Source organism: Eumetopias jubatus, unplaced genomic scaffold (genome assembly GCF_037043125.1).
Source record: "Eumetopias jubatus isolate StellerSeaLion01/CBP00866 unplaced genomic scaffold, mEumJub1_p1.0 scaffold_11, whole genome shotgun sequence".
Classification (NCBI taxonomy): domain Eukaryota; kingdom Metazoa; phylum Chordata; class Mammalia; order Carnivora; family Otariidae; genus Eumetopias; species Eumetopias jubatus.
In genome coordinates, this window is record NW_028274817.1 from 95,011,914 (window position 1) to 95,020,206 (window position 8,293).

The window sequence follows — 8,293 nt, forward strand, 5'->3', positions numbered from 1 at the left end:
AAATGGATAAATAAGCTGTGGGGCATGCCCATATAATGGAATAGTATCCTGCAACAAAAAGGAATGAACCTTCACTGCCCATTCCAGGAGAAAGCTGGCTGCAGAGGGCACCTGCGTTGACCCACCTCTGGGAAGAATCTGACTGCGCCTGGCTATGCAGTCTCCTAGCAACCAAAAAACAAACCACTGAAGCTGGTGGTCGCCCCGGGACCAGAGGTACCATGGTGGACAAGAAGTGGCTGTTAAGTCCTGGGCCACTGGAACCAACCCCCGGGCATGAACTGCAAAGCCCTGGTACAAAGACAGGTTACCTTCCAAGTGTTTCGCAAAGCACAAGAACAAGCTTCTCAAGTTCCCCACCACCCTGGACAGCCGGCGGTGGATATTTGTGAAAGAAGGGCTGGACGACTTCAGGAGGGGATGTCCACCTTGTGAAGATCTGATCACACGTGGCCCTAAGGAAGGCTTTCTTCCCATGATTGCTCACAGAGTTCTCAAACCTGCCCTCACAAAGAATCAGAAAAAGCTGATCCACAAAGCAGACCTGTTCTCCACACTGTCGCCAGCCCAGCTAGCACAGAAGGCATTCGTAGAAGATATCGAAGACCACCTGACCGAGCATCCCTTGGCTCTCTACCCAAGTCTGGAGAAAGATCTACCTCCAGACCTCTTATTAAAGGTGCTGGAAGTGCTCGATCTTGACAAGAAGCTGAAGGACACATGGGCTTATTGTCAGAATACCAAGAAAAGAATGAAGCCCCCCACAAAGCTTAGTGAGAAACTAAGTCTTAGTGAGAAGACTCCTGGGTCACATCCAGACAAGTTGCCTCATGAAGAAAGGAGGTCAAGCACAAAGGATTTGCTCAAAAATCCTCTCCTTCATAGAAAAGTACCGACAGGAGTCCAGAAATTCTGCAAATGTGTTGCTACTTTTGGAGACTTGGGCACTGATGAAGAATTCATCATGAAACAGTTTGACATTGGCTATGAATGCAAACCAACCTATGACATGAGCCACACGAAGAAAGTAAACCATGTTCCTTTGGATCTAAAGTACAGAATGGGGCTAGATAAAATGGATGATATAGAATTCTCCATACAGTGGGAAAATTGGGAGAGGAAACTCAAGACACCACAGAATCCTTACAAACCCAACTGGGTGAAGATGAGGTATGGAGCATGGTACCTAAAGCCCAAGTTGTGGAAAAAGCTAATAAATGATGAACCTTTGATTGATCCCAAGGTCTTACATGAGGCCAAAGATAGGAGATATGGAAAGAATTTTCCTGAACAGGATATTCTTGAAGATCTTTATGGAAAGATTGCTTTTAAAGATTTTATTCTAGGCAAGGGCTATAGGATGCCAGGCTTCCTTGAGAAGTTGTTCACCAGGAAGGGGTGGAAACATGATTCTGTTAGGACTCCTATACACCAAGTAAAAATAAACTCAAATGTAGAAGAAGATGAACATGAAGATGTTTAAACAGTTTTCTACTTACTTGATATCTCTCTCATTTTAACATCAAGTAGAATTCATGATGAGTAACCCACTGTGTATGTGCAACTTTGATTCCACAACATCTGTCAATTTAATACCTAATGCTTATAAACATTTCTCTGTGACCTTCTGCTTGGGCTCATACATGTTTTATTAGCTATGAAATCAGTATCCATGTATATTCTTCTTACACTTTTATAGCATGGTGAAAAGTAGATGAATATATCAATTATTTGTAAAAATAAAACTATAAATAAAAGAATTACTTAAAAATAATCTAGTTATGTCAGCTACAATATGAAAGGAATCTCAAAATAAATGTGCCACCCCTTCCTCCCCAGGGAGGAGAGGCGCAGGAGCGCACCGCAGGGATCTGCTGGGTTTGGAGAATCCACACCGAGTTGTGTGCCATAGAAATGCTCGGTGACAGGCAAGGTGAGCATGGAGTGTGGCTGGAGACCGGGGACACAGGAGTGATTGACTACTTTTCTCGAGAAGCGAGGCCCCGAGTTCTCGGCTCCTCCAGGGCAGAGATTGGGAGGCTGCCATTTTCACTCTCGTCCTGCAAAGCTATACGGAAAGCTTGCAGGGAACAAAAGCTTCCGAGAGCAAACCCAAGCAGATTACTTAGCCCGGACCGGCAAGGGAGGGGCAATCCTGCCTCTGGCAAGGACATTTGGGAACCACGGCAACAAGCCCCTCCCTCAGAAGATCAGCAAGAACAGCCAGCCAAGACCAAGTTTACCGATCAATGAGAACGGCAGAACTCCAGCACTAGGGGAATACTGCACATAGAATTCATGGCTTTTTTACCATGATTCTTTAGTCTTTCAAAGTTAATTTGTTTTTTAACTGTTTTTTTTTTAATTTTTCTTTTTCCCTTTTTCAACCAACATCTTATCAATCCCTTTTTTAAAAAAAATTTTTTTATTTTTCATTTTTAGAGTCATATTCTATCCCATAATAGTAGTTACCCTTATTTTTGGCATATATATATAAGTTGTTCTCTCTTTAAAATTTTGAGATACAGTTTCTTCTAATAGATCAAAATATACCCTAAATCTCTAGTGTATGGCTTTGTTCTACTCTCCTGCCTGATCACATTCTGTCCCCCCTTTTCTTTCTTTTTTTTATCCTCTTCTTTCTTTTTCCAAACAACTTCTTATCAATTCCTTTTATAAATTTTTTTATAATTTTCATCTTTACATTCATATTCCATGCCTTCATCGTATCAACCCTTATTTTGTACATATATAAGTCTTTCTTTAAAATTTTGGGAGGCACTATCTTCAAACAGGCCAAAATACACCTAAAATCTAGTGTGTGGCACTGATCTATGCACCAGCCTAATCATATTCGATGATATTCTGCTTTTTTTGTTTTGCTCTGTTTTTGCTTGTTTTTATCTTTTTCTTTTTTTTTTTCTTTCCTTTTTCTTTCTTTTCCTTTCTTTTCCCCTGGTTTCAGGTCTTTTCTGATTTGTTTAGAGTATATTTTCTGGGGACGTTGTTACCCTGTTAGCATTTTGTTTTCTCATTCATCTATTCCCCTCTGGACAAAATGACAAGACGGAAAAAATCACCTCAGCAAAAAGAACAAGAGGTAGTATCGTCTGCCAGGGACCTACTCAATACAGACATTAGTACGATGTTGGACCTATAGTTCAGAATCATGATTTTAAAGATACTAGCTGGGCTTGAAAAAAGCGTGGAAGTTATTACAGAAACCCTTTCTGGAGAAATAAAAGAACTAAAATCTAACCAAGTCGAAATCAAAAAGGCTATTAATGAGGTGCAATAAAAAATGGGGACACTAACTGCTAGGATAAATGAGGCAGAAGAGAGAATCAGCGATATAGAAGACCAAATGATGGAAAATAAAGAGGCTGAGAAAAAGAGAGATAAACAACCACAGGATCACGAGGGCAGAATTTGAGAGATAAGTGATACCATAAGACGAAACAACATTAGAATAACTGGGATCCCAGAAGAAGAAGAAAGAGAGAGAAGGGCAGAAGGTATATTGGAGCAAATTATAACAGAGAAATTCCCTAATGTGGGGAAGGAAACAGGCATCAAAATCCAGGAGGCACAGAGAATCCCTCTCAAAAATCAATAAAAATAGGTCAACACCCTGACATCTAAGAGCAAAACTTATGAGTATCAGAGACAAAGAGAAAATCCTGAAAGCAGCTCGGGAGAAGAGATATGTAACCTATAATGGTAGAAATATTAGATTGGCAACAGACCTATCCACAGAGACCTGGTAGGCCAGAAAGGACTGGCATGATATTTTCAGAGCACTAAACGAGAAAAATATACAGCCAAGAATACTATATCCAGCTAGGCTGTCATTGAAAATAGAAGGAGAGATCAAAAGCTTCCAGGACAAACAAAAACTAAAGGAATTTGCAAACACGAAACCAGCCCTCCAGAAAATACTGAAAGGGGTCCTCTAAGCAAAGAGAGAGCCTAAAAGCAGCATAGACCAGAAACGAACACAGAGAATATACAGTAACAGTCACCTTACAGGCAATACAATGGCACTAAATTCATATTTTTCAATAGTTACCCTGAATGTAAATGGGCTAAGTGCCCCAATCAAAAGACAAAGGCTATCAGATTGGATTAAAAAACAAGACCCATCAATATGCTGTCTGCAAGAGACTCATTTTAGACCCAAAGACACCCCCAGATTGAAAGTGAGGGGGTGGAAAACCATTTACCATGCTAATGGACACCAAAAGAAAGATGGGGTGGCAATCCTTATATCAGACAAATTAGATTTTAAACCAAAGACTATAATAAGAGATGAGGAAGGACACTATATCCTACTTCAAGGGTCTATCCAACAAGAAGATCTAACAATTGTAAATATCTATGCCCCTAACATGGGAGCAGCCACTTTTATAAGGCAATTAATAACAAAAGCAAAGAAACACACTGACAACAATACAATAATAGTGAGGGACTTTAACACCCCCCCTGACTGAAATGGACAGATCATCTAAGCAAAAGATCAAAGGAAATAAAGACTTTAAATGACACACTGGACCAAATGGACTTCACAGACATATTCAGAACATTCCATACCAAAGCAACAGAATACACATTCTTCTCTAGTGCCCATGGAACATTCTCCAGAATAGATCACATCCTAGGTCACAAATGAGGTGTCAACCAGTACCAAAAGATTGGGATTATTCCCTGCATATTTTCAGACCACAATGCTTTGAAACTAGAACTCAATCACAAGAGCAGTCGGAAAGAACTCAAATACATGGAGGCTAAAGAGCATCCTACTAAAGAAGGAATGGGTCAACCAGGAAATTAAAGAAGAATTAAAAAATTCATGGAAACAAATGAAAATGAAAACACAACTGTTCAAAATCTTTGGGATGCAGCAAAGGCAGTCCTAAGAGGAAAGTATATAGCAATACAAGCCTTTCTCAAGAAACAAGAAAGGTCTCAAATACACAACCTAACCCTACACCTAAAGGAGCTAGAGAAAAAAACAGCAAATAAAACCTAAACCCAGCAGGAGAAGAGAAATAATAAAGATCAGAGCAGAAATCAATGAAATAGAAACCAAAAGAACAGTAGAACAGATCAATGAAACTAGGAGCTGGTTCTTTGAAAGAATCAACAAGATTGATAAACCCCTGGCCAGACTTATCAAAAAGAAAAGAGAAATGACCCAAATCAACAAAATCATGAATGAAAGAGAGATCACAACCAACACCAAAGACATACAAAGAATTATAAGAACATATTATGAGCAACTTTATGCCAGCAAATTAGATAACCTGGAAGAAATGGATGCATTCCTAGAGATGTATCAATTACCAAAACTGAACCAGGAAGAAACAGAAAACCTGAACAGACCTATAACCACTAAGGAAATTGAAGCAGTCATCAAAAATCTCCCAACAAAAGCCCAGGGCCAGATGGCTTCCCAGAGGAATTCTACCAAACATTTAAAGAAGAATTAATACCTATTCTTCTGAAACTGTTCCAAAAAATAGAAATGGAAGGAAAACTTCCAAACTTATTTTATGAGGCCACCATTACCTTGATCCCCAAACCAGACAAAGACCCCATCAAAAAGGAGATTACAGACCAATATCCTTGATGAACATGGATGCAAAAATTCTCACCAAAATACTAGTCAATAGGATCCAACAGTACATTAAAAGGATTCTTCACCACGACCAAGTGGGATTTATCCCTGGGCTGCAAGGCTGGTTCAACATCCGCAAATCAATAAACGTGATACGATACATTAACAAAAGAAAGAACAAGAATCATACGATCCTCTCAATAGATGCAGAAAAAGCATTTGACAAAGTACAGCACCCTTTCTTGATCAAAACTCTTCAGAGTATAGGGATAGAGGGTACATACCTCAATATCATAAAAGCCATCTATGAAAAACCCACAGCGAATATCATTCTCAATGGGGAAAAACTGAGAGCTTTCCCCCTAAGGTCAGGAATGTGGCAGGAATGTCCACTATCACCACTGCTATTCAACATAGTATTAGAAGTCCTAGCCATAGCAATCAGACAACAAAAAGAAATCAAAGGCATCCAAATCAGCAAAGAAGAAGTCAAACTCTCACTGTTTGCAGATGATATGATACTTTATGTGGAAAACCCAAAAGACTCCACCCCAAAACTGCCAGAACTCATACAGGAATTCAGTAAAGTGGCAGGATATAAAATCAATGCACAGAAATCAGTGGCATTCCCATACACCAACAACAAGACAGACGAAAGAGAAATTAAGGAGTCAATCCCATTTACAATTGCACCCAAAACCATAAGATACCTAGGAAAAAAATCTAACTAAAGAGGCAAAGGATATGTACTCAGAAAACTATAAAAGACTCATGAAAGAAATTGAAGAAGACACAAAGAAATGGAAAAACTTTCCATGCTCAGGGATTGGAAGAACAAATATGGTGAAGATGTCAATGCTACCTAGAGCAATCTACACATTCAATGCAATCCCTATCAAAATACCATCAACTTTTTTCAAAGAAATGGAACAAATAATCCTAAAATTTGTGTGGAACCAGAAAAGACCCCGAATAGCCAGAGGAATGTTGAAAAAGAAAAGCAAAGCCTGTGGCATCACAATTCCATACTTCCAGCTCAATTACAAAGCTGTCATCATCAAGAGAGTATGGTACTGGCACAAAAACAGACACATAGATCAATGGAACAGAACAGAGAGCCCAGAAATGGACCCTCAACTCTATGGTCAACTCATCTTTGACAAAGCAGGAAAGAATGTCCAATGGAAAAAAGACAGTCTCTTCAACAAATGGTGTTGGGAAAATTGGACAGCCACATGCAGAAAAATGAAACTGGACCATTTCCTTACACCACACACAAAAATAGACTGAACATGGTTGAAAGACCTAAATGTGAGACAGGAGTCCATCAAAATCCTGAAGGAGAATCCAGGCAGCAACCTCTTCGACCTCAGCCGCAGCAACTTCTTCCTAGAAACATCACCAAAAGCAAGGGAAGCAAGGGCAAAAATGAACTATTGGGACCTCATCGAGATTAAAAGCTTTTGCACAGCAACAAAAAAACAGTCAACAAAACCAAAAGACAACTGACAGAATGGGAGAAGATATTTGCAAATGACATATCAGATAAAGGGGTAGTATCCAAAATCTATAAAGAACTTATCAAACTCAACACCCAAAGAACAAATAATGCAATCAAGAAATGGGCAGAAGACATGAACAGACATGTTTCCAAAGAAGACATCCAAATGGCCAACAGACACATGAAAAGGCGCTCAACATTGCTCGGCATCAGGGAAATCCAAATCAAAACCTCAATGAGATGTCACCTCACACCAGTCAGAATGGCTAAAATTAACAAGTCAGGAAATGACAGATGTTGGCGGGGAGGCGGAGAAAGGGGACCCTCCTACCCTGTTGGTGGGAATGCAAGCTGGTGCAGCCACTCTGGAAAACAGTATGGAGGTTCTTCAAAAAGTTGAAAATAAAGCTACCCTACGACCCAGCAATTGCACTACTGGGTATTTACCCCAAAGATACAAATGTAGGGATCCAAAGGGGTACATGCACCCCGATGTTTGTAGCAGCAATGTCCACAATAGCCAAACTGTGGAAAGAGCTAAGATGTCCATCGACAGATGAATGGATAAAGAAGATGTGGTATATATATATATACAATGGAATATTATGCAGCCATCGAAACTAATGAGATCTTGCCATTTGCAACAACGTGGATGGAAGTGGAGGGTGTTATGCTGAGTGAAATAAGTCAGTCAGAGAAAGACATGTATCATATGACCTCACTGATATGAGGAATTCTTAATCTCAGGAAACAAACTGAGGGCTGCTGGAGTGGTGGGGGGTGGGAGGGATGGGGTAGCTGGGTGATAGACACTGGGGAGGGTATGTGCTATGGTGAGCACTGTGAAGTGTGCCAGACTGTTGAATCACAGATCTGTACCTTTGAAGCAAATAATACATTATATGTTTAAAAAGAAGAAGAAGAAGAAGAGGAAGATAGCAGGCGGGGAAGAATGAAGGGGGGGAAATTGGAGGGGTAGACGAACTATGAGAGACTATGGACTCTGAGAAACAAACCGAGGGTTCTAGAGGGGAGGGGGGTGGGGGGATGGGTTAGCCTGGTGATGGGTATTAAGGAGGGCACGTTCTGCATGGAATACTGGGTGTTATATGCAAACAATGAATCATGGAACACTACATCAAAAAAAAAAGAATTTCTTGCCTACTATCAGTTGT

At 40.1% G+C, this 8,293-nt stretch overlaps 1 pseudogene; it reads left to right on the top strand.

Annotated features, from left to right (window-relative positions):
• Positions 1 to 221: 221 nt before the first annotated feature.
• LOC114216754 (protein FAM47E pseudogene) lies at positions 222 to 1,483 on the top strand (annotated as a pseudogene).
• Positions 1,484 to 8,293: the final 6,810 nt, after the last annotated feature.